The sequence below is a fragment of the Lissotriton helveticus genome, chromosome 8 (genome assembly GCF_964261635.1).
Source record: "Lissotriton helveticus chromosome 8, aLisHel1.1, whole genome shotgun sequence".
Lineage (NCBI taxonomy): Eukaryota > Metazoa > Chordata > Amphibia > Caudata > Salamandridae > Lissotriton > Lissotriton helveticus.
Genome location: NC_136069.1, coordinates 1331169598 through 1331193336, shown reverse-complemented (window position 1 = coordinate 1331193336; position 23739 = coordinate 1331169598). Strand labels below are relative to the sequence as shown.

Here is a 23739-nt window from a genome sequence, read left to right as displayed (position 1 = left end):
ATCCGCGGATCTGGAATTGGCTGTGGTCCCGCGTTTTAAGCGGAGTAGAGCTGGGGGGCGCTCCTTTAGAGTTCGGGCTGCGGTGCTCTGGAATTCCCTCCCCCCGGCGATTCGCGCCCTTGGGGATTTGTTGTCTTTTCGCCGTGCGGTGAAAACCTTTTTATTTCCTTAGTTTAATTCTGTCTGTTTATTCTTTCGTTGTGTTGTGCAGCTGCCTTGTCGGGCGCCAGGACGCTCCTTGGCTGGAGCATCTGTGCGCCTAATAAAAAACGCATAACATTACATAACATAACAGGTAGGTAGGATTTACGCCATATCCGTTCCATTTTTGTACAATTTCTTTTGCTAGATCTGAGGGAATCGTTAAACCATTAAGCTAGTTGGGCCGAACTCTTTGAGGAGCGGGAAACAACTGGTACCGATGCATCAATGTTGGTTCGGAGCCATGAATCTATTGAGAGAGCGTCTGAGTCGGGGCAGTCACACTGCTCCGGTGAGGAACGTCTGAGGGCATCTGCTAACATCGGGATGGATATTTTATGGAACGTCCTGTAATTAGGGACCCTCTGCCCTACGTTTGCCTGAAGAGCTGTGGCAGAGTTGGGAATGACAAATTCTAATAGGAGGGGGTCATACCAGATAATGGGAAGAGGTAGGCTTACTGATATATCAAAGTTGTGAAACATTTGGTCTAGGGTATGGACCTTTTCGCGGGTGGCCAGAGAAATTGATGGAAAAATGTTGCATGCCTGCAGCGTCTCCAACAAGGAAATTATTTGAGGGTCTTCTATTGTCCATATGTATATTGAAATCTCCCAGAATAAGGCAGTTGTTGTATTTTAAGGCCAGAGAGGTGTTAGCTGTATTAGCATAGTAATACAATTTCCAAATGCACTGGGAGGTCTGTAAATTAGAAAAACAGCTATGCTATGATGGGGGAATAAGGTACAGCTGAAGCCTAAGGACTCTGTGCCCTCGATGTTTTCCATCGGGATGGGAGAGCAGTCTAGTATTTGATTGTAAAGTATGGTGACACCGCCCCCTTACCACTTGGGGTATCTACCAAGGTTTGGGCCCTATTACTGAACTGGCTTGGACCACTTGACTATGCGAAACGAAAAAAGGAGCCAGACAGATTAATTTAGCTACTTGTAGTTCCAAACAGCACATCAATTCTGAATGGTTCTCTATTTTATTTTAGCTTTTTATCTTTTTTAGAAAACATTTAGATACTTGAAATATGTCATCAAGCAAACGATCGTCAAACAGTGAAAGTAAACATGCAAAAATGACAATTGTGCAAAGATATATACAAGTGCTGTACACAATCAACAGTTAAATACTATACAGTGGCACAGATAACACCAAACAATATCAACTTGAAACATTGGAAACCAGTCCTTTCTATTGGATACAAAAAGACAAGCGGACCTCTGGTAAAAGAGAACTGCCTGCCTGTCTGGCTGAGCCAAGGATATGGAAAAACCAAATTAAATTAACAGGGTTGCAGCGCAAGGGATATCACTATATAAATGTCAATTGTCCTTGCGGCGCCCAAATTCTTTCTCCGAGGCTCAGTGTCAACGCGTTTCGAACCTCAACGCTAGTAGGGGTTCTCCTCAGGACACGGACTGGGTGAGGCCAGAACTGTAAATAATGACGAGACAGACTAAGTGTAAGTATTATGGACAATTGTGAATTAAACTCAGACTCATAACTACGCTCTCAAAGCAGAGTACAATGCTACCTGTAAGTGACCGTTGCGTATCACTTGTGGTTCAAGGTGGTGTGGACGGGCCGGGTTGGCGGTCAGAAAGATACTGCAAACAAGTTGGAACACCCTTCAACTGTCGTGGTTCTGGAACCAGACGGAGGGGAAAATCAGTACCAAGAGTTGACACATACATTGATACATTAGCACAAAGTGTGTGGGGCGCATACCTGTTTGACAGAAATAGGAAAAGCTTATCAGGGCTGCTGTGAAGGTTAACAGCGCTGGTATTTGATAGAGGGGGCGGGTCACCACTGGCGCTGCTCTGAAACGATTAGAAGTGCAACATTTATGAGGTCCCGCTGTGATTACAAAACGGTTTGCCAACTTAGTAATGTGCCGGGGGACTGGGGGTTATTGAAACTCACTGTTTATCGAGCCGCCCTGCGGCATGGTGACGCCTCCGCTTGGATGTGTTAATCAGCAAGGTCGGTGCTTCTAAAAGAAATACGAGAGCCGGGTGTCAGCTTCCGTAACCGTTCTCGCCCTGATCAAAGCGCGCAGCAGAGCAAGATGTTGCAGCCCAACTTACTTGGGATTAAAGCTGCCAAAATGGTCAGTGTCCTCAATGCTGGTAGCGTTCTGCATTCGGCGTGTGAGCGCCGCGCGAACATGGTGTGTGTTTAAAGGGGCCAAAACCGGTCACGTGTGCCCGCTAGATTTCTGGGACATGTAGTGCATATACAAGTATCCACAAGGACTGACTGCAGACAGCCCGGTCTCGCCTCGTGGGAGACATGTTAAAACTGATTAGAACAGGTCAGAACCGAACTGATGACGGACAAGGGAGTCAGAGATTGCTTGATTCAGATAGATCATTCAGACCGGAATTAGCAGTGTCAAATTTCAGAATTAGATAGGCTTCCCTCTGTGAGAGGCGTAGGTTACAGCGCCACAGTGTAGAGGCTTACCGGGAGTTGCAGCGGAGCCTCCAGAGCCACCGCAGAGCAGAGCGAAGCCGTGAGGGCAACGGCAGTATAGCGGACTTCATCCCCCAGCAGCACCAGGGGCTAGACGCCCGTGACGAGCCCAGAGCGACAGGAATCGCGCTGAAAGGGAGACGCCGCCGGGAGCCTCGTGGTTACAGCGCCACAGTGTAGAGGCTTACCGGGAGTTGCAGCGGAGCCCCCAGAGCCACCGCAGAGCAGAGCGAAGCCGTGAGGGCAACGGCAGTATAGCGGACTTCATCCCCCAGCAGCACCAGGGGCGAGGCGCCCGTGACGCGCCCAGAGCGACAGGAATCGCGCTGAAAGGGAGACGCCCCCACTCGCCTCGCGAGTCGCGCGCGGGAAGCGCCCGGGAGAAGCCCGGGACAAGGGCGGGACAGTCTTAGACAGTCCTAGACTGGCCGGGACTGGACTGGGCCACCCCCCTGCAAGGTGACATACAAGTAAGAAAACAAGCCTATTATTCACCATTTGCAACGGAAAGTACTCATGTGGGGCCTTTTACTTTGATTGACTGCCAAATGTGACTTTTGCTCCTTGGTATTATATTGCTTGAGTATTCTTGTGTCCTTGGAATCCCCGTTAGCGTCTTAAATAGGGGTCAGTGTGTTTTACTTGTTCTTGATTGGCAAACTTAACGGCGTAATCGTGTCATGCCAAAAAATATGACTAAAAAACCGGCCCCAGCGAACACTAAGCCTATAGAGAATTATATGGTTCAAGTAGTGAGTAAGATCAATGATAAAAGGAGACAGTCGTTGGGCTTAAGTCAGTCTCCGGATTTACATCCATTAAGCCCGACTCAAAATAGTCACCAGATAAGCATCACAGCTCCGGATGTTTCCACTGACCTGATAGATCTTATGATCGATTCTAATCCAATTATGGACCAGCAGAATACCCTTTCACTAGACAATGAAGTAGATTTAGTTTCTCCAGACTTAGAAGCCGTTTCTGATTCTGAGCCTGTGACTTTGGATGATAAACCTGATGATCCTTCGTCTCCTGAACTAGAAGCCCGACCTGCCAGAAGACATAGAAGAGTGCAGGAAAAACGGTCAGGCTTACGATCAGGAAATAGGAAGAGAAAATCCCCACCCATAGGGAAATACAAAGTAAAACCCACTGAAGATGCAGAAAATAATACCCTTGAAAAAAGTGATCAGGATAACAGCTATAATGAGGATGACCTGCTGCTGAAAATAGCTGATATCATTGATTCAAAAATTAAAACTATTATTAAGCCGCTTGTTGCAAAGATCGACAGACTAAATGCGGAAATAAAAAGAATGGGTGCTCTTCAGTTAAAGACAAAGGATGGGGTTGATAATTTAACTACACTGGTGTCACAAATGGGAGAGCCAGCCGAGTCTAAGGAAGGAAGTCCGGCAGAGAAAGTGAATGGGCAAATTCTCCCAGATCTTACAGTTCAAAAGGGGACTAATCCTACTAATTATCCTGTGCTTCAAGATGGTATACCACCGCCAATAACAATTCAATCAGTAATACGTCAGGAATTAGATCCCCTTCAATTTATTGAAGAAGCATCGCCAGTGGTATTAGTGTTGGCCAATGTGCCCCCGCCAACAGATACTCAAATGGAATCATCAGCATCCTTGTCAAGCAAGGCACTGCACTGGCTTACATCTAATATGCAAATGGCACCAGGAGGCAAGCATCAGCTTGCAGGTGAAATCAAGTCTGTGAAAAGGGTTGCTTGGATTGGGAACCGTCCGAAAAGGTTTAAAGGAGACTGTGTTATAGTGACTTTTTGCCATGCTGCTGTACTACCCAATGTTTTAAACTATATTTTTCCACCACAGAGAAGAGCCGGGTCTGTTGTCCCCCTAACTTTAAAATTCTTTTATGGTGAGCAACAAAATGTGACATTCCCAAGAACTCCTGGCCCGCTATGGGAATCAGTTAGAAACAACAGAGGATCAAGGGCTGCTCCAAATGAATGGGGTTTGACCCTAGGGAATAGATATGAAGTCTTATCAGATCTAAATGCCTGTGACTGACTGGGCAGAAGTAATTCCCATACTGTCTTCCCAACCCCTACTGGGGTATTCTTAAGAGGGGAAGTGGATGCCCAGACAAACTCTGTAACCAGTAATTTGTTGGTAAATTCAAGTAGTGTACAGGGGGATATAGGTGTCACAGGTGTTACATGTAATGAGTATCTATGTATTGCTGCTGTTGATAATACTGACGAAACTGATCTTAATGCCAATTTATCCCCAAATATGGTTGTAAATGTGGATAATTTAGGTGTAAACTATGATAGACAGGAACAAAGTGATAACCTACCTAATAGTAGTGAACCTTCTATTGACAGAGCGTTTGGACAATGTATCCTATTGTCCTGGAATATTGCAGGTCTGAAAAGCAAGATACCTTCACAGGATTGGCAATCTTTCCTGGATTCTAAGGATATAATCCTGTTCCAGGAAACTTGGCAACTAGATCCAGATCCTATGGAAGGATATTTACACTTCTATGTTCTGGCTACACCAAGTTTAAGGGGAAGACCAAAAGGTGGATTAGTAACATGGGTAAAACAGAATAGTGGCTATTCAGTGGTTCAACTTGCTACTAACCATCCTGATATTCTGCTGATTAAGCTACAACGGCCACCTAGCTTGGATCTGTATATTTTTAACATCTACTCAAGGGGCTTACCAGGTGGCAAACCTACGGAGGCGGTTGATTTGCTAGATTCCCTTTTAAAACAATACTGCTTAAAAGCAAACGTTATAGTTGGAGGTGATTTTAATTGTTGTTTTGAACCCCTAGACAACCACGACATTGATCTTACGCTAGATGAGGATTATACCTGGGATATCCCTCAACTTTCCTTACCACCAATTAAAAAATGGTCTGAGGCTGCACTGCAGCTAAAAATCCTGTGTGTAGAGTCTGGCTTGCGGGCCACTAATGGAAGAGTGATCTCAGACAAACATGGTGCCACCACCTTTTCTAATGGAAATTCACACAGTCGTATTGACTATATTCTAATCAACAAAGAGAATTGGGCCAGTGTTGTTGATATGTGTGTAGAGCCTAGAGTGGAAAGCGACCATGATCCATTAATTTTGATATTTAAAATGTATGGAGTACTGAGAGATGATGATTTGAGGGAAACTGTCCAAATAAATCTCTCAAATGACACTAGACGCATTAGATGGGCAACTTGTGCAGCCACTGAGGAAAGCCTAACAGCTATGAGGGATTTAACGTTACAGGCTATTGAAGAAATAAGGAGTATAAGCCTTATGGATACCCAGTTATCTGAAATTAGTAGGATCCACGATGAATTTTTTAAAAGGTTAAAAACATTTTTTATTAGAACAGTTACTAAAAAGCAGCGTAGGCCAGTAAGAAAGGAAGACCAGTGGTATGACAAATCCTGCAGGGATTCTTATAAGGCATTATCTGTTGCAGTTAAGTCAAAGGATAAAAACAAAATAAGCGAAGCACGTGTTATGTACAAAAAGGTCCAGACAAGTGCAAGAAGGGACTGGGAGGAGGACTATTGGAGGGATCTCCTTAAAGCAAGTGAGGAAAGATCTATGACACCCTTTTGGAACATAGTTAAATGGGGAAGGGGTGCCATAAGAGGAGAACCCATGAACCATGTGACACCAGAAGCTTGGGTATCCCACTATGCGACTCAGTTTGTTGCTGAGGAAATAGATGGAGAGGACTGTGCGACTCCAGCAAATACACTGGAGAGCTACTTATCTTTTAGCAAAGCTGATGTCCTAAAAACCTTAAATAATATCCCTAAAGCCAGAGCACCGGGCTTAGACTTTGTTCCAGCAGACCTTTTTATGCACGATAAAGACCTTTGGGCCACGTACATTCACCTGCTAGTAAATGGAATCGCAAAGGGCTCGCCTATTCCTGAGACCTGGAAGGGAGCCGAGATCATCCCCATCTATAAAAAGGGGGCATGCTCGGACCCAGGCAATTATAGGCCTATTAGCCTCATTGCATGTATTCAGAAAGTTCTGGCCAGACTTTTGCTTCAGCGAATCCATGGGTGGATAGATGATCAGGATATACTGTCACCCTTGCAGGCAGGCTTTCGTAGTCATACCAGTACTATAGACCAAGTGTTTAGATTTGTCTTAATTTACTGGCGCGTAGTTATTCTTGGGGGGGGAATGCTTTTTGCCGCTTTTGTCGATTTAAAATCGGCTTTTGATTTAGTCCCCCGCCATAAGTTGTGGAATGCTCTTCAAAAACAGGGCATCCCAAATGACATTTTGTCCCTATTAATAAGAATGCATGAAAATAATTATGCACAAGTGAGATGGAATCACCAGGGTAGTGTCACTGATAAATTTCCAATCGAGAAAGGAGTACGCCAAGGTTGCGTGCTCGCCCCAACGCTCTTTTCACTATACATCAACAGGGTGATCAGATACTATGAATGCCAACCAACAGATGCCCCCAAGTTGGCAGGTAAACTGATACCCCTGTTGATGTTTGCGGATGACACGCTGTTGATATCCAAGACACAACAGTGATTGCAGAGGGCTATAGGAGTGTTTGAATTATTTTGTGTAGAACATGGCCTTGTAATTAATACAAGTAAAACAAAATTTATGGTTCTACATAAACGGAGACATATCAGAGGGAAAGCCATCATGGATGGGGTCCAGCTGGAACAGACTCAGGTTTTTAAGTACCTTGGAATTAATTTGTCCTATAATATGGATTGGAAACAACATACAAATGAGTTAGCGACAAGACACGCCCAATTAACTGGAGCTCTTACAAAGGAACTTTTCACATCACATACTAAACCTATCAGACCAGTCTTAAAAATTTATAATGCAAAGGTTGGAGCGGCGGTTTTGTATGGAGCTGAACTTTGGGGGCCCAGCAATCTTACAAAGCTGATGGTAGCGCAGAATAGATTCCTCCGTAATATTACTGGGCTACCATTGTCAACACCTTTGATACCCCTGAAATATGATCTGGGTTTCCATAGTTTTGAGGATATGGCTAGATTTAGACCTGTAGCCTACTGGAGAAGGCTCTGGGTAACCCCAGAGCTTTCTCATTATGCCCAAGGATTCCTAGAGGTCCGATCATTGGACAAAGGGTGTAAAATTGTCTGGCTGAGAGATGTGAGAAGTATATACAGGGCGATGGGTTTATCCCTATTGTGGGATGATCCTGCTAACAATGTTTTTCCCCAAAAAAAGGTACTTCGAGATCTATACTGGAGCATGATTGAGACTAAGTGTTTTAGAAATCGCCTTGAACGATCTTTTACTGGAGATTTTCTTGAACTTAAGCATGCTCCGGCACTTGAACCTTACTGGGACTGGATAACTGTACCAGGGGATCGGAAAAGGTACCATCAGTTGAGGGTAGGGTCTTTACCTTTAAACGCCCTAACTGAGAAATGGGATAAGAGCAAAAGTCCAAGGTGCCCTTTCTGCCCTGAGCAAAATGAAAATTTTGGACATGTGCTATTTGCCTGCCCTGAATATAGTGTTCCCAGGCGGTCATGGCTTAAACCGATTTGTGTCCTGTTAAACTTGAGAAATGCTAGTGAGGCACTTCGGGTACTAAGAACTGACACATCACAGCCTGTTGTTATAGCCATGTCGAAGTTTTTGCATTGGATATGGATTATTCGGTCACGCAAAATGAGTCTGGAATAACCATGAATTTTTGGCGTCTGTGGACATTCAATTCTGCTTAGCATATTATTAAGTGATTAACTATGTGCACTGCACTAGTAACTGATAATTTGGTAACTTTTCTTTTGAAATGATGAATTTGTTTCATATTGTTTTTTTTTACTTAGAAATGCTTTTTAAACTAGGCTTAATTCTAGAATATGTAAAAATGTAAATAGGATGAGTGAGGGTGTTATTTATTTATTGTATTTATATTGTATATTGAATATTTTTAAATTGTACTTTGCCTATGGAGAAATAATCATGGTTCCGGCACCTTTATGGGATAGCGGGCGGGGTTCAAAAACAATTGTTTCTTTTTCTTTTCTTTTTTGTTGTTTTTCTTTCTTTTTATTGATTGCAATATGTCTTTTATGATTGAAATATATCGAATAAAGACTATTTTGAATTTGAAAAATTTGAGAGGCGTAGGTCAGGATCACCGCCTCCCCCAACTTTGATGACAGACAGGACAGTCCATTTCAATTCATCTGCCTTGTGGTTGTTTTGCGAAAAATGAGCAACAAGCGGAGCAGAGAGTATGTTGTTATTGATTCGAGACCTGTGTTGGACTATTCTTTGCCTGACTTCTTGGGTAGTTTTCCCGATGTATATCTTTTGGCACGGGCATGAGATGGCATAGACAACATATTTAGTTTTACAGTTCGTAGGATCATCGTGCGGCCACGATTTATTACCAACCGTGAATAGCGAGCCTTCGACTGTGAGGTTGCACACCGAGCAGGTGCCGCACTTTCGGTGTCCCTTCACTGGAGTTGCACCAAAGATAGTGCTTTGAAAGTCGCGTTTCTTTTGTGGTCTTGTGGTGGTGATCGACTGCCCTATGCTGCGATTCTTTTTTAATGCAAACAGAGGTGGACCTACATCCGGGAGCACTTCTTCCACGAGATGCCATGCATTCCGGACGATCTTTTGTAGTGGATGTGTGTGGGGTCCAAATGTGGATACACATACCATGCGTTGGGTTGGCAGTCTGGCTCTTTTTTCAAGCAAGTGCTCCCTAGGTGTCCATCTTGCCCTCTTCATCGAATGCTTGAGGAGCTTTTTGGGGTATCCTCTCTCCTGTAGTTTGTTGACCAAGGCTTGGCTGTGGATATCATAATCTTGAATTCTTGAACAATTTCTCCTCACTCTGAGAAATTGACCGTAGGGCAAGTTGTTCCTGAGGCTCCTAGGGTGGTAGCTTTTAAAGTGTAGAGCATTGTTTTTATCGGTCTGTTTTTGATACAGGGAGCAGGCCAGCCCATCCTCGGTAGCCTTAACTTCCACATCTAGGAATGGTAGTGATTTTGAGCTGTGAGTGAGACTGAGCTTGATATCCGGACTGTGGTCGTTAAGCCAGATGTGAAATGCCTCCAAAGTCTCTATTGATCCATTCCAGACGCACCAGACGTCATCGATATATCGCAGCCATTGCTGGATATGAGATTTGAAAGGATTGTTATTGTAAACAAACTTCTCCTCGTATTGCCCCATGTATAGAATCGCCATCTCAGGAGCAAACGGGCAGCCCATCGCTGAACCTTTCACTTGTAAGAAGAAATCATCCTCAAATGTAAAATAATTTCTCTTCAGAGCAAGTCCTGCAAAAGCCAAGATGAGCTCAGTTGGAACTCTATGTGGTCGTGGCCTTTTTTCCAGATATATCTCTAGTACGTCGAGTTCATCTTGCTGGGGAATTTGCGTATAAAGTGACGCCACGTCCATTGACACCATTAGTTGTTTGGTAGGGTCGAAGTCAACTAGTTCCACTTTGTTGATGAAGTCCATCGTGTCACGAAGATAAGATGGCACCTGTGCTACTGGAGGCTTGAGAAAGACATCAACGAATTGGGAAATGGGCTCCAAGACCGAGTCGCAGCCAGAAACTATCGGCCGCCCCGGTGGTGTTGTGGCGTCCTTGTGGACTTTGGGTAGGAAGTACAGATGTGGTGTCCGCGGATATTTCTTAATTAGGTATTCTGACTCCTTTGGGCCAAGTATCCCCTTCTCCTTGGCTTCGTTGACCAGTGCCTTTACTTCTTGTGATATTTGATTTGTAGGATCCTGTGATATGGGACGGTACCATTCGCGATTTTCGACATGGCTCCTTCCTTCAGCTCTATACAGATCTTTAGACCAAAGGACGACCGCTCCCCCCTTGTCCGCAGGTCTAATAATGGCGTCCTGTTGATTCTTTAGCTGTGTGATTGCCTCTTTATGTTCTTTAGTTATATTAGATGGAACGTAGGGGCGTTTCTTTTCCAGGGCATTCAATGATGACATTACCACCCGTTCAAAAGTAATGATATTTTTGGAAGTGTTGTAATTTGAAGGACAGAATGATGACTTGTTCCTCAGGCCAGAAGCTTCGGTTTGAACTTGGTCCGGTGATTCCGGAAAGAACCATCTAAGACGCAGTTTCCTGAAAAATTCGGTCATTTCAACTTTGACTTTAGTGAAGTCCATGAATGTGCCCGGTACAAATGAAAGGCCCAACTCCAGGACTTGTCTCTCAGCATCGGTTAGCACTTTGTTTGAGATGTTAATAATCGAGGATTTATTTATGACTTGTAGTGCTGTTTGCGAGTTGTCATCTCCCATTGGGGCTTGAATCTTGTTCTCTTCTGTTGCTGGCCTTGTCCTAAAAAAGGTCGTTTGGAAGGATTTCTGTTAGAAGGGCCTTCGCCAGCATCCGAATCTCCAGTAGATTCTGAGGAGGAAGTTTGGTCCACTTGGTCAGTTCCTTCTAAGTATTTTATAACCCGTAGGGATGGCTGAGGTGATAGTAGGGTTGGAGGCTTCAGACAGCTAGGTCTCAGTGAGAAATAAAAAATCAGGGTGTTCGTCTAAAAGTAGGCCATAAAGGTGTGGTTCATGCTTTTGCATAGAGCGACAATTTAAAAGGGTGGCCTTTAAGTCCTCTGTTTTCTTATTGTTTTTACACTTATTGTTGCGCGGGAGGATTTTGGGTGCGAGATTCCTGGGCTGGAGGAGAGACCAGTTGCACTTATTGCATCGAAAGTCTACCTCCAAGCTCGGTACAGCCGTTGTACACTGATATAATGGTAGCCGCCTAAAGCTAAGCAGTTTTTCCCTATTGTAATATACTGGAAGAAACTCACCGGAGGGGAACTGGGCAGCATGGCTGGCACCGGACGCCTCAGGGCGCAGACGGGTTTGCCTTTGGCACGCCCGCTGCACGCGTCCATTTGTATCGGAAATATAAAGGCTAATGACTATGATGCAAACTGGATCGCTAATGCAGCTGAGGAAGTAGAAACTGCGTGGGCGGAAGTTAGGAGCTCGATAGTAGCCCCAGCCCTCCGCACAATCGGCGTATAAGCCGCGGCAGACCAGGGCTGGTGGAAAAGCGAGATGCAAATCAAAGCAACTAAGGAGGTTCAAGTTCAAGTTCAAATGATCTTTATTCGGAGTTTGGTACATCCATAAAAGAAACATACAATTTAAAACACATTAAAAACACTTTAAAAACATACTTAAAATATTAAGTAAAACAGAACATCCCCAGTAGGTTTAAAGCAGCATATATAGCATAAAGTGCATAGTACATAATAAGAAAGATCTTTAATTTGCAGGTAAATTTAGTCATAGGTTTCAGTTTATCCTTTAATCATTTCATTTACATCCAAGCGAGCATACAGTTAAATCGATGTGCAAAATATATCATAAAAGTGCAATGTGCATTCCAAGGCAGAAATACCGTAATCCATCAGGCATGTTCCATGCTTGCCCTTGATCTCACACATGCTTTTAAAAAGCAGCTTACAGTGAATATTACCTCGTCTGTGGACAGAGTTTGTAGAATTCTCAATGCCACAATGAAATCCCTTTGATTTTATTTGCGGAGAATCGGCATTAAATATTGGCGGGTATACAATTTATAATGACCACAGAAGAAAAAATAGTGTAACAAGCTTTGTTTCCCACCTTCAGAGCAGGGACAGTCCAGCTGTTCTAAATTTTTATTATAGCCGAGAGGGAAGCTTAATAAGTTAACAATGCTTCCATCCCGGAGTCGGAACAGAAGACTCCGATTCCATCTTCCTATCGGGGTTGACAGATATCTGCATCGCTTAATTAAGTTATCGTTATCTGAGTCGGCATAAGGCAAATATTTAATAACAACCGTTTTAGCAAATTCAGATCTCATCCGTTCCTCCCTATAAAGGTCAAGCAGTGCCCGTTTAACAATATTCTTGTGAGCATGGACAATGGTATTAGGGGAGCTAAACAAAGAGCCCTGTCCCACACTCAACAGGCTATTCTCAACAGCAGTTAACCAAGGTACACGGTGGGATCTTTCACAAAGTAAACAATCAGATATTATGCTACGTGTTAGGGTAGCCGCTGGGTTTAGCCATATTTTTATCCAAAAAAGCGCAGGCCTGGATCTAATAAAATCCTGGATATATGGCAACCTAAGTTCACTGTGACAGATAAATGTGGGCGCACAAGGGACTCCCCCCAACACCTTCCTGCAAAATCTATTTTCCTCCAACTGGACAGATATGCTGTTACAATAACCCCACACTTCTGCACCATATGTCCCTGTTGGTTGACACTGGGTACGGTAAATGTTGAGGAGTGGAGTGATAATATCCGCCTGTTTAGGTTGTCGGAGAGATAAGATCGAATTGATTGATTTGGCAATTTTGTTTCTTGCATAGACAGCATGAGGCTGCCATGAGCCTGTATTAGAAAATAATAATCCTAAATAAGGGAAAGTGCTGGTGCATTTTAAGGTGTTATCTCCTGATTTGATTGAGGTAATGTTATATTTTTTAGGTCCACAGTTCATAATAAATGATTTATTAAAATTAGTAAGTAAACCCAACTTGGACATAAAAGCAACAAACCCAGTGATTAAAATACGTAGAGCATTAGGTGTACGCCCCATTAAAACTGCGTCATCCGCATAGAGTAAAAGTTTCAAGTTTCAAGTTTTTAGTTCAAGTTTAGTTTATTATGTTAACGGAACTCTTTACGAGGTCCACATAAAAGACATAAAATATACATACAGAAAAGCAAGAAATTTTCAAAGATAGTTAAAACATCAGGAACACTGCATTAATACAAATCCAAGAAACACTTAAAAAACTTGTACAGTTTAAAACAAAACATTTCATTTGGCGGGGAGATCAAAGCCGCCCAAAAAGCAGTAGCAGACAAAATGTTAAGTTGGAGGCAAATTGGTTTTAACCATCTTCGCCTAAAAGGCATCAAAGCTGGACAAACGAAGATGACATGGGGCAAATCTTGAGCATACATCTGACAAAAATCACAAATCGGTGACAGGCCATACCATTTAGAATGGAGAGATTTTAACGGAAGCAAATCCTGTCTTACTAAGAACATTAGGCGTCTAACGCCATGAGGAATATTCCATTGAATATAGGGTTGAGCTTTCCTCAAAAGACAGGACTCAATTACCGGCGTACAGCCTTTTTTCACCATCCGCGAATCTCTATCAAGTCTGAAACCTAATTCCCACGTAGAGGATTTCAGAAGAGATTTTAACTGATAAGGAGATAAAGAAAATAAAACATCCTTATCCAATTGCAATTGACCCACAGCGAATCTAAAAATTTTTACAATCGATGAGAAATTATTGAAGTTTCCCAACAGCTCCCTTTTTAAAAGATGTCTTAAGGTGTTAGGCTCACTCCTTGCCAGACTGGAAACCCAGCGTACGATGCCAGCTAGTCCCTGGACCCAGCTGCTTCGTAAACCGAGTTCCTGTCTTATGGCCGGAGTTGAGTTCGCTGTGCTAACAGATAATAAACTGCGTACAATTTTTCCTTCCGCGGAGTTTAAGACGCTCCAATTTTTTAGGTCAATTAACTCTATTCCGTAAAGAAGGGAGGCAGGAACTTTTGCTCTAAATACATCTAATAGAATAGAGAAATGCCTTCTACCAGTAGCTTTATACAAGGATACCAAACTCTTTCCCTGCGAAACAGCTTTCCGCGAATTATTGGCCATATGAGCTTTCTCACTTAAATTACTCAACACAATTTTACCAAGGAAGGTATAAGAATTCACAGTTTCCAGTTTTTGGCCCCCTACTGTCCATGGAAAGTTGGAAAATTTAGGTTTCTTCCTTCCTGACATGCACATCACTTTACTTTTTTCAGTATTTATCAACAAATAATGGTTTCCAGCATACTCATGAAGAGCTTGCAGGCGATTATTCAGGCCCTTTGGGGTTAGATCGAGAATCAAAATGTCATCAGCATACATAAGGCATGCAATTGGGGTCCCCCCCAAAGACGGAGCAATACCCGAGCATGCTGAGAGAGCCAGAGGAAGATCAACTGTATATAAAGAAAAAAGCAAAGGAGCCAAAAGGCACCCCTGCTTTAACCCGTTGGATGTGGGTATTATTCTGGATAAACCTCTTTCACCGCCAAGAAGCACTCTGCACCAGGTATCTGAATAAAGCGCACGGATTAATGTAATAAGAAAGGGGGGCATCCCTAGGTCGAAAAGCTTTCTCCACAGCAAAGTTCTGTCCACTTTATCAAATGCCGTGGAGAAGTCGATGAATGCACCATACACGTGCCCTCCGCGAACTTTCACATATTTTTCCGTGATAACCTGGAGTGCAGTCAAGTTATCTAACGTTCCATGATTTTGCCTGAAACCAGTTTGCTCAAAGGGCAGGATTTTAAACTCAATTACCCAATCGTTGATTAAAGTGAGAATGCATTTTGCAAATACCTTACCGATAGCGTCAAGTAAGGCAATTTGACGATAATTTTGAGGGAGGTCCCTTGCCCCTTTTAAAACAGTAATGGGGGAACCATTTACAATAGGTACATCCTTGGTGATCTTGCTCAAAGTGCTGCTCAACTCATTAATATATAAGATAAAAAGCAGTGGGGCGAGTACGCAGCCCTGTCTAACTCCCCTGCTCCCCAACTAAGGAGGTGTAGGCAAGCAGAATCAAGTAAAGTACAAGTGTGCAAAGGTAGGAGAAATTGTTAAAAAACAGAGTAATTCAGCCACACATATACAATTTTAAAAGTATTAAAAACCTAGTAGCAGGGCAGGAAACATTAAATCCTACCGCTGTCAGCTGCGTGCGTCCGTTTGCATCAGGAATATATAGGCTAATGCCTATGATGCAAACTGGATCACTAACGCAGCTGAGGAAGCGGAAACTATGTGGGCGGAAGTGAGGAGCCCGATAGTAACCCCAGCTCTCCGCACAATTGGCGTATAAGCCGCGACAGACCAGGGCTGGTGGAAAAGCGAGATGCAAATCAAAGCAACTAAGGAGGTGTAGGCAAGCAGAATCAAGTAAAGTGCAAGTGCGCATAGGTAGGAGAAATTGTTAAAAAACACAGAGTAATTCAGCCACACATATACAATTTTAAAAGTATTAAAAACCTAGTAGCAGGGCAGAAAACATTAAATCCTACCGCTGTCAGCTGCGTGCGTCTGTTTGCATCAGGAATATATAGGCTAATGCCTATGATGCAAACTGGATCGCTAACACAGCTGAGGAAGTGGAAACTGCGTGGGTGAAAGTGAGGAGCCCAATAGTAGCCCCAGCCCTCCGCACAATCGGCGTATCAGCCGGGGTGGACCACGAATGGAGGAAAAGCCAGATGCAAATCGAAGAAGCTAAGGAGGTGTAGGCAAGCAAAATAAAGTAAAGTTCAAGTGCGTGTAAGTAGGAGAAATTGTTGAAAAGCACAGAGTAATTCAAGCACACATACACAATTTTAAAAATATTAAAAACCTAGTAGCAGGGCAGGAAACACTAAATCCTACCGATGTCAGCTGCACGCGTCCATTTACATCGGGGATATATAGGCTAATGCCTATGATGCAAACTGGATCGTTAACGCAGCTGAGGAAGCTGAAACTGCGTGGGAAACAGGGGCTGAATAGCCTTTATGTAGCCTTCCCCTAAGCCATGCCACCTCATTACTGCCCAGAGGTAGTCCCAGGAGACCCTATCAAACGCCTTCTCTGCGTCTAAGAATAAAGCTGCCATAGGATCTCCCGAGACATCCACCGCATCAAACAGTGTGATTACCTGTCTAATATGCTGGGTGGTGCCTTTGCCAGGAATGAAGCCATGCTATGACGGGCTCACCAAGCTTTCGATAATTCTGGCTATACTTTTAGCTAATATTTTAGAAAAGATTTTAGCGTCGGCATTCATCTGGGTGATTGGTCTATATGACCCAGGTGCGACCGGGGGTTTCCCTTTCTTCAGGATTACTATAATGTCCTACCCCCCCCCCAGGAGTTAGGGATCGAGTCCCCTTGCTGTGCCTGCATCAGAGTATTAAGGATATCAAGGATCAATTCTCCTTGGAACACTTTATAAAATTCTACCGGGATCAGATCCGGGCCTGCAGCCTTACCAGACGGAAGACTACCCAGCGCTGCCGTGACTTCCTCTAGTTGAATTGGTAGCTCTAGAGCTATCTTCTCTTCCTCAGGCAGGATCGTGGGTGGGATGTTACTCAGATACCCAGCTATGTCTGTAGTCTCATTTCCGCTCTCCAAGGTGTAAAGCTCCGTGTAGAACTGCCAAAAAACTTCCCTCACCTTACCGGGTTCCGAAACACAGTTACCCTGCTCATCTGTGATCTCCTTAATGTCGTATGAGGATAGTCTGTCTAGTACGAATGGCTAATATGTGGCCCACTCTCTCACTCAGTTCATATGCATTCTCTTTCTTAGTTAAGTAGTTTACTGCTGCTTTACTAGCAATGCACTCTGCAGTTTCCGCTTTGAGCGCTACGATATTAAGTAACTGCTGTTCCAATGGGAGTTGCTGCTGAATACCTAGAGTTAATTCTCCTTCCGCCTTAAGAAGACTTTTAACCAATTCCTTTGTCCTGGCCTTTTCCCGCTTCTATTTATGTAATGTAAAGCTCAGCGTCTCTCCCCTGATTCCAGCCTTGAAAGCGTCCCACACCATACCTGGGGCTGCCGTCCCTCTATTTAATTCCCAGAAATTCCTAATCCACGTATTCATATGTTTTATGTATACCTCATCTTTCAGTAATGCTCTCTCAAATGTCCACTGTGTGTCCTGTCTTTGTGCCTGGCCTACTTTAACCGTTAAAACCAGAGGATTATGATCTGAGATAATCCGAGGCTGTTTATCGATCAGGGAGCCAGCAGCTAAAGAACTGGATATCAGAAAATAATCCAGCCTAACTAGAACCTTGTGGGGAGCAGAGAAGAATGTACTGCCATCTTTGTGCGGGTGTAGCTTAACCCACGGATCTATCAAGGAGTTATGCTGTACCATATCAGCCAATGCTCTATATGTTTTCTTCTTCCTCCCTGTGTACCACCCCCCTACTTGTGTAAATGATCCAGAGGGGTCATGAATGTTAAAATCACCGCAACAAACAATGGGTTCAGGCCACTGGGCCAACTCTGCATCTAAAAATTGGAAAATATCGGGATCATCCTCGGTGGAGCCATATATTGTGGCCAGCGTGAACTTCTCTCCCTTATAGGTAATCTCCAGCAGTACCCACCTATCGTATTGATCCTCCTTCTTTCTATCAACAATAATATCTCTGCCTTTACCCAAAACAGCAACCCCTCTAGTCCTTGACCGCTGCTTGCTATTTGCCAATAATGAGAACCCAAATTGCTCCAGAAGATACCCCTTCGCCCCCTCTATGTGTGTTTCCTGCAAACAGACGAGATCCAAGCGAAACGTTTTAAGCAATGCAGCAGCTCTCACCCTCTTGTTGACATCATTAAGCCCACAAATATTAATTGAAGCAATCCTACATGTCATTAAAATGCATCAAATGTATCACCTGACAATGCATACGACTCATTAAACAAATCCTAACGAGAAGAAAAAAAAGTTGTACTGTACTGTATGTGCTGTGAACGCTGTGCAACCTGAGAGTGTTCCCCATGCAACCTGAGAGTGCTCCCCTGCAACCTGAGAGTGCTCCCCTGGGCAGTAATGAGGTGGCATGGCTTAGGGGAAGTCTACATAAAGGCTATTCAGACCCTCTATAGGGAACCTACAGCTAGTATTAGGGTTAACAGAGGATGCTCAACTTCGGTCAAGATCAACAGGGGGACCAGGCAGGGTTGCCCTTCCTCCCCTCTGTTATTTGCACTCTATATGGACCCCTTGCTGCGCAGCCTAGAAGCTAACCCTGATATTCCTCCATTAAGGGTAAACGTCAAGGAGGTCAAAACACTGGCTTATGCAGACGACGTGGCCATTTTAACATCAAACCCGTCTATAGCTATTAACGAGGTGGAATCTGAAGCTCAGCTTTTTGGTCAGGTCTCAGGCTTTAGACTTAACGGAACCAAGACCCAGATTGTGAAAAATTCCCATACATGCTGCAATGATATCCGGGTCACTAGCTCGGGGTGGAGATCTCTGCGGATCTGGATGGGTTGGTGGAGAAGAATATGGCTCCTCTAATGACTAGAGTGAGGGTCGATTTAGAAAGAATGAACAATCTTCATCTATCCCTAGTGGGCTGCACCAACGTCATTAAAATGTTAATTTTACCTAAATTTCTTTATTTTTTCAGGGCTATTCCTTTTTATCTCGAGGCTAGATGGTTTAATGCACTAGAGTTAATTTTGAATAGATTTATTTGGGCACATGGTAGAAAACGGAGGGCATACAGGTTTATTTCCCTTCCAAGAGACAGAGGTGGGTGGGGAGCCCCGGATTTTAGGTTATACTATTGGGCGGCGGCATTACAATATATGCAGGGCTTGATTGGAGGTGGCGGATTAGATCAAAGGATAACTAGCAACTCCACAGACGTGTATGCTGCGGTTGTGGGGGTAGAGGTGGAAAACTGCTTCTTAAATTGCACCGATTTCGTATACTACAAGAGGACTAGGTTTAAGACAATCAGTGCTGCTGTTAAGATCTGGACCGCCTTTCTGAAAAAATTTGGACTGGGCAGATTCAATAGGTATACACGGTTGTACAGAAATAGATCTTTCCCAGAGGCAGTCTTCTCTGATTTAGCGATGGCGGATTGGGCTGATAATGGGATTGTACGGATCGGGGATATTATGGGTCCAGCGGGGGTTGTACAGTTCACAGAATTAATAACTAAATTCCATATAGACGCTAGAGTTTTTTTTAAATACCTGCAGATTAGGAGTTTTTTTAATACTAAACAGGTCGGGCCCGCAGGCTTTGGCAATAACTAAATTTTGGATAAAATAGGAAAAGGGGGCGAGTGTTACGATTCGTAGCTTCTACGCAAGCCTTGCAGCAGCGAAACCGGATGACTTATGTAAATATGGCACTAAATGGGCTGAGAAATTGAGCATCGAAAAATACACTGGTTTCAGGAGTCATTAGACCTGGGCTACACGGTCCTATGCTCAGCCCCTCTCCAGGCACAGCACTACAAAACAATATATTCCCTATATTTCACCCCAGCAAGGATAGCACAGTGGGGTGGTACTGAGGGGATCAACTGCCCACGTTGTAACTTCCCAGAAGCAGATATTGTACATATTTTTGCCACCTGCCCTCAGCTACATACACTTATTAGAGATATAGGGCCCGATGTAGGTAGGCATTTACCGGTCGGTAACGGCCGAATTCGGTTGTTACCGACCGGTAAATGCCTTTTCCAATGTAGGGGGCATGTATTGACAGATTCTGTATTTTTACTGAATCTGTATTTACCGAATCGGTAGAATTACTGAATTTATAAATACAGACTCTGTAAAAATACCGAATCTGTAAATGCAGATGTAGGTGGCGCTTTAAACAGTGCCATAGGCCCCTCAGAATTCGATATTTACCATATAATACTATTGCATGGTAAATAACGAATTCAGATGTACATGCATATCTGTGCATGTCCACCTGTGCCATGTGACACACAGACATGCCCTTAGGGCATGTCTGTGTGCCACATGGCACACAAGCCTGACATTGGGGTGCTACAGGGTGTCAAAGTGACACCCCGTTCCCCCTGGCAGGATTCGGTATTTACCGATTCGGTAATTACCGAATCGGTATTTGCCATTGATTCCTATGGCTACAAGGCCCATAGGAATCAATGGCACATACTGATTCGGTATTTACCGAATCGGTAAATACCGAATCATACAGATTCGGTAATTTAAAAAGAAAAATTACCTACATCTGCCTACTTCAAATTTACCTACTCTTAAATACCGAATCGGTATGATTCGGTATTTAGGAGTAGGTAAATCGAAATTACCTACATCGGGCCCTTAGAGTTGTTTTTAGCTAGATCAATAGGGATTCAAGTAGTACTTACACCAACCTTGTTACTTTTGGGGGTCAGTCCAGATCCCGTTATCCCCCATCCGGAATTTTTGTTTGTAGCTATGGCAGTTTATAGATTAGATATAGCCAGGGCTTTGCTGGATAAAAGTCCACCGGTATTACATCAATGGTTGGCAAGCCTCCTGGCTGCCTATAATTTAGAAAAAGCAATCTATGCACGAAAAGGCAGGAGAGGGAGGCAGCTTAGTCTGAGAATCTGTGATCCTGTAAGGAGATGGAAGGAGGGACTGGTGTTGGCTTGATTATCGGAAATAATGTAATCCTCCCTTGGCCACTGTATATTTTGTTTTCCTTCTTTTCTCCGGTTATCATCATTCTTTTTGTTATTTAATTTTTCTCCCATCGTAACAAGAGTGTTTCCAGGCTGGAGTGCTCGTTCCCTTAAGGGTTTACTTATATGGTTTCTAGTATTGCATACAGACAATTGCAACTGAGATAATACTGTATATAAGTTTATGTGATTTGACTGTTCTGTGTTGAACTGTACTATGCTGTATAATTATTGGTAGTAACTAAAAACTCTTTTAATAAAAGTATTTAAAAAGGAAACAGGGTCTGAATGGGATCATGAATTCAAAGCTGTGCTGAACAGGGGCCCCCAAAATATGCTTGGCCCAGGGCCCCCAAAATCCTTAAGATGTCCCTGCACATACGTAAGCAGATTTGTGGGGCACAACAAGGCAGCCTGTGTTTTTTTGTTTTTATTTTCCATTTGCAACTCAGACAAGTTAGGATACTTGGGCTCTTATGTACAGGGAATTGCGCAGGGGCGGCTCCTGCTTTGGAGCAACGGCCCACTTAAAACTCCCTCCTCCCACCCCAGAGCCCCAGAGATGAAAAATTAAATTGTAGCTTATTACCATTTTATTTGTCATGCCCGTCCAAAATAGAGAGTCAGGACGGGGATGGGGCTGCTGCTGAGTGACAGCAGCTTGTCACTCAGAAGGTAGGAGGGTGGGCTGGCTAATGTATTGTTTAAAGTGCGCATGTCTTTTTGGCCGGCAAGACTTGTAACGGCCATCCACAAACCTGGGTTGAAAGTAAGTGCAGGCCTCCAGGGCGCCGTAGAGTGCTGAATGAGGCTGCTCCCACCAATCGTGGCTCTGCTCACATGCTGCATGTGAGCAGCACCAGGAATGGGCAATGGAGTACCAGCATCCGGTTCCAGTTCTGAGAAGAGGTCCAGGGTGAGGACGTCGCATCAGGTACGTTTTTTTTGTGTTGTTTTTTTCATAATATTTTCTGTGCGTGCCCCCACCCCGTAGATGCCAGCCGCCACTGATTGGCATTGGGCAGCACCGCAACACTTAAGCTGCACTGCTCTGCGCCAATGTCAAAGGGCAAGAATGCACCAGATTTATGAAATACGGTGCATTCCTGTCCTTTCCCTCTGCCCTGGTGCACAGTGTGCTGCCTAGCACAAACACAGGCACCCTTGACCATAGAACAAGGGTGTCTGCATTGCATTCCGGGGTACTTTTCTGCACACAAACAATCCTGAGAGGTGTTTTACTCTTTCTATGCACATGAAAAGAGGAAAAAACAAGGAGAAATACATATATTCCTCCACATCATGCCTTCTGTGTGGAGACGTAAGGTTTTGGTGCTGCCCCAGGTTTATATGATAAAGTAAATCTGGTGCAGCATCAAAATCTATGGGTGTTGCATGGGAAAATCCACTGCAATGCCTTGGCTCAGAGTAGGGCAATGCAGTGACAATTGCTGCTTTGTCTTATTCTGTATCTAAGAGGCCTTGGCCTCATAGATATGATTGAGAGGCTTACGCCTCCATGAGAAGCAGCAGTGGGACAGGTAGGAGGGAAAAAGGGGAGGAGGGTTACATTTCATTTTTTAACCCCTTCCATGCTGATGACGAGCTCAACTCGTCTTCAGCCTTACCTACCCTGTGCAGATGACAAGGTGAACTCGTCACTCAACATGTTGATTTTGAAAATCCAGCACACAGCGGGAAAACCGCTAGCGTGCAAGTGGTTAAATCAGTTACCTGCCGGCTGCCGCCACTTCTCTTCCGTCCTGTTCCTGGCTTCTTCTGTGGAAACAGGAAGCACCCGGGCTCCCATGCTCTCCATAGCCAATCACAATGCTGCAATGCAGCGTTGTGATTGGTCTGATTGACGTGGTTTGGCGTTCAGCCAGGGAATGGGAGCCTGGGCATGTTCTCCACACAGGCTGTAATGCAGCCTGCATGGAGAACATACAAAGTACACATGAATGTTTGGCTGGCCCGAAAATGCAGGTAAAACATTAATGCACACTTACATAGTGCCCACCGCTACTCCCCCTGCCCTGATAGCAGAGCAGATCAGCTCACCCCGCCAAGACGCCGCAACAGGAACAAATAACAGTGGAGCGATGCTCCTCCGCCTTAGCAGAGGAGCTGCCACTGGAATCTATCTAGATATGAAATCAAAAACACCCGAGATCGAGTAAATTGGACATACTTAGCTGAGGCCATGAAAAAATTTGCATTTGGACCAAGTTTTCGGAGATCAATTGGCCTCTTATATGCCAACCCCAGTGCAAGCATTATGGTCAATGGTTTATGTACCCGGCCCTTTCAGATTACTAGGGGAACAAGACAGGGGTGTCCCCTGTCCCCTTTACTTTTTAACATATACATCGAGCCACTTGCACAATCCTTCAGGGACGACCCAAGAATTTCCTCATTTGAATTCGGCGGATGGGAAAGGAAGGTAGGGCTTTACGCTGATGATATTGTAATTTTCACTAGTGATCCAGCAAACGCTTTTCCCATTGTGGTTGAAAAGGCTAAGGTATTCGGAAACTTATCGGGCTATGATATCAATGCCGAGAAGACCGAGCTTATGACATGGAACATTGCTAATCCGGGCGTTGGGGTGGCACCCTCAATCCGCTACCTTGGACTCAAAATTATGCAAGACATTGACACCTTAGCAAAAGTTAACTTAGACCTGGTCTCCAGAGAATGTAGGGCCCTATTGA

At 44.1% G+C, this 23739-nt stretch overlaps 1 protein-coding gene across 2 annotated transcripts in view; it reads left to right on the top strand.

Annotated features, from left to right (window-relative positions):
• DIPK2B (divergent protein kinase domain 2B) overlaps positions 1-23739 on the top strand; it is a 262885-nt gene that overhangs the window by 112505 nt on the left and 126641 nt on the right. The gene's annotated exons all lie outside the window — the stretch shown is intronic.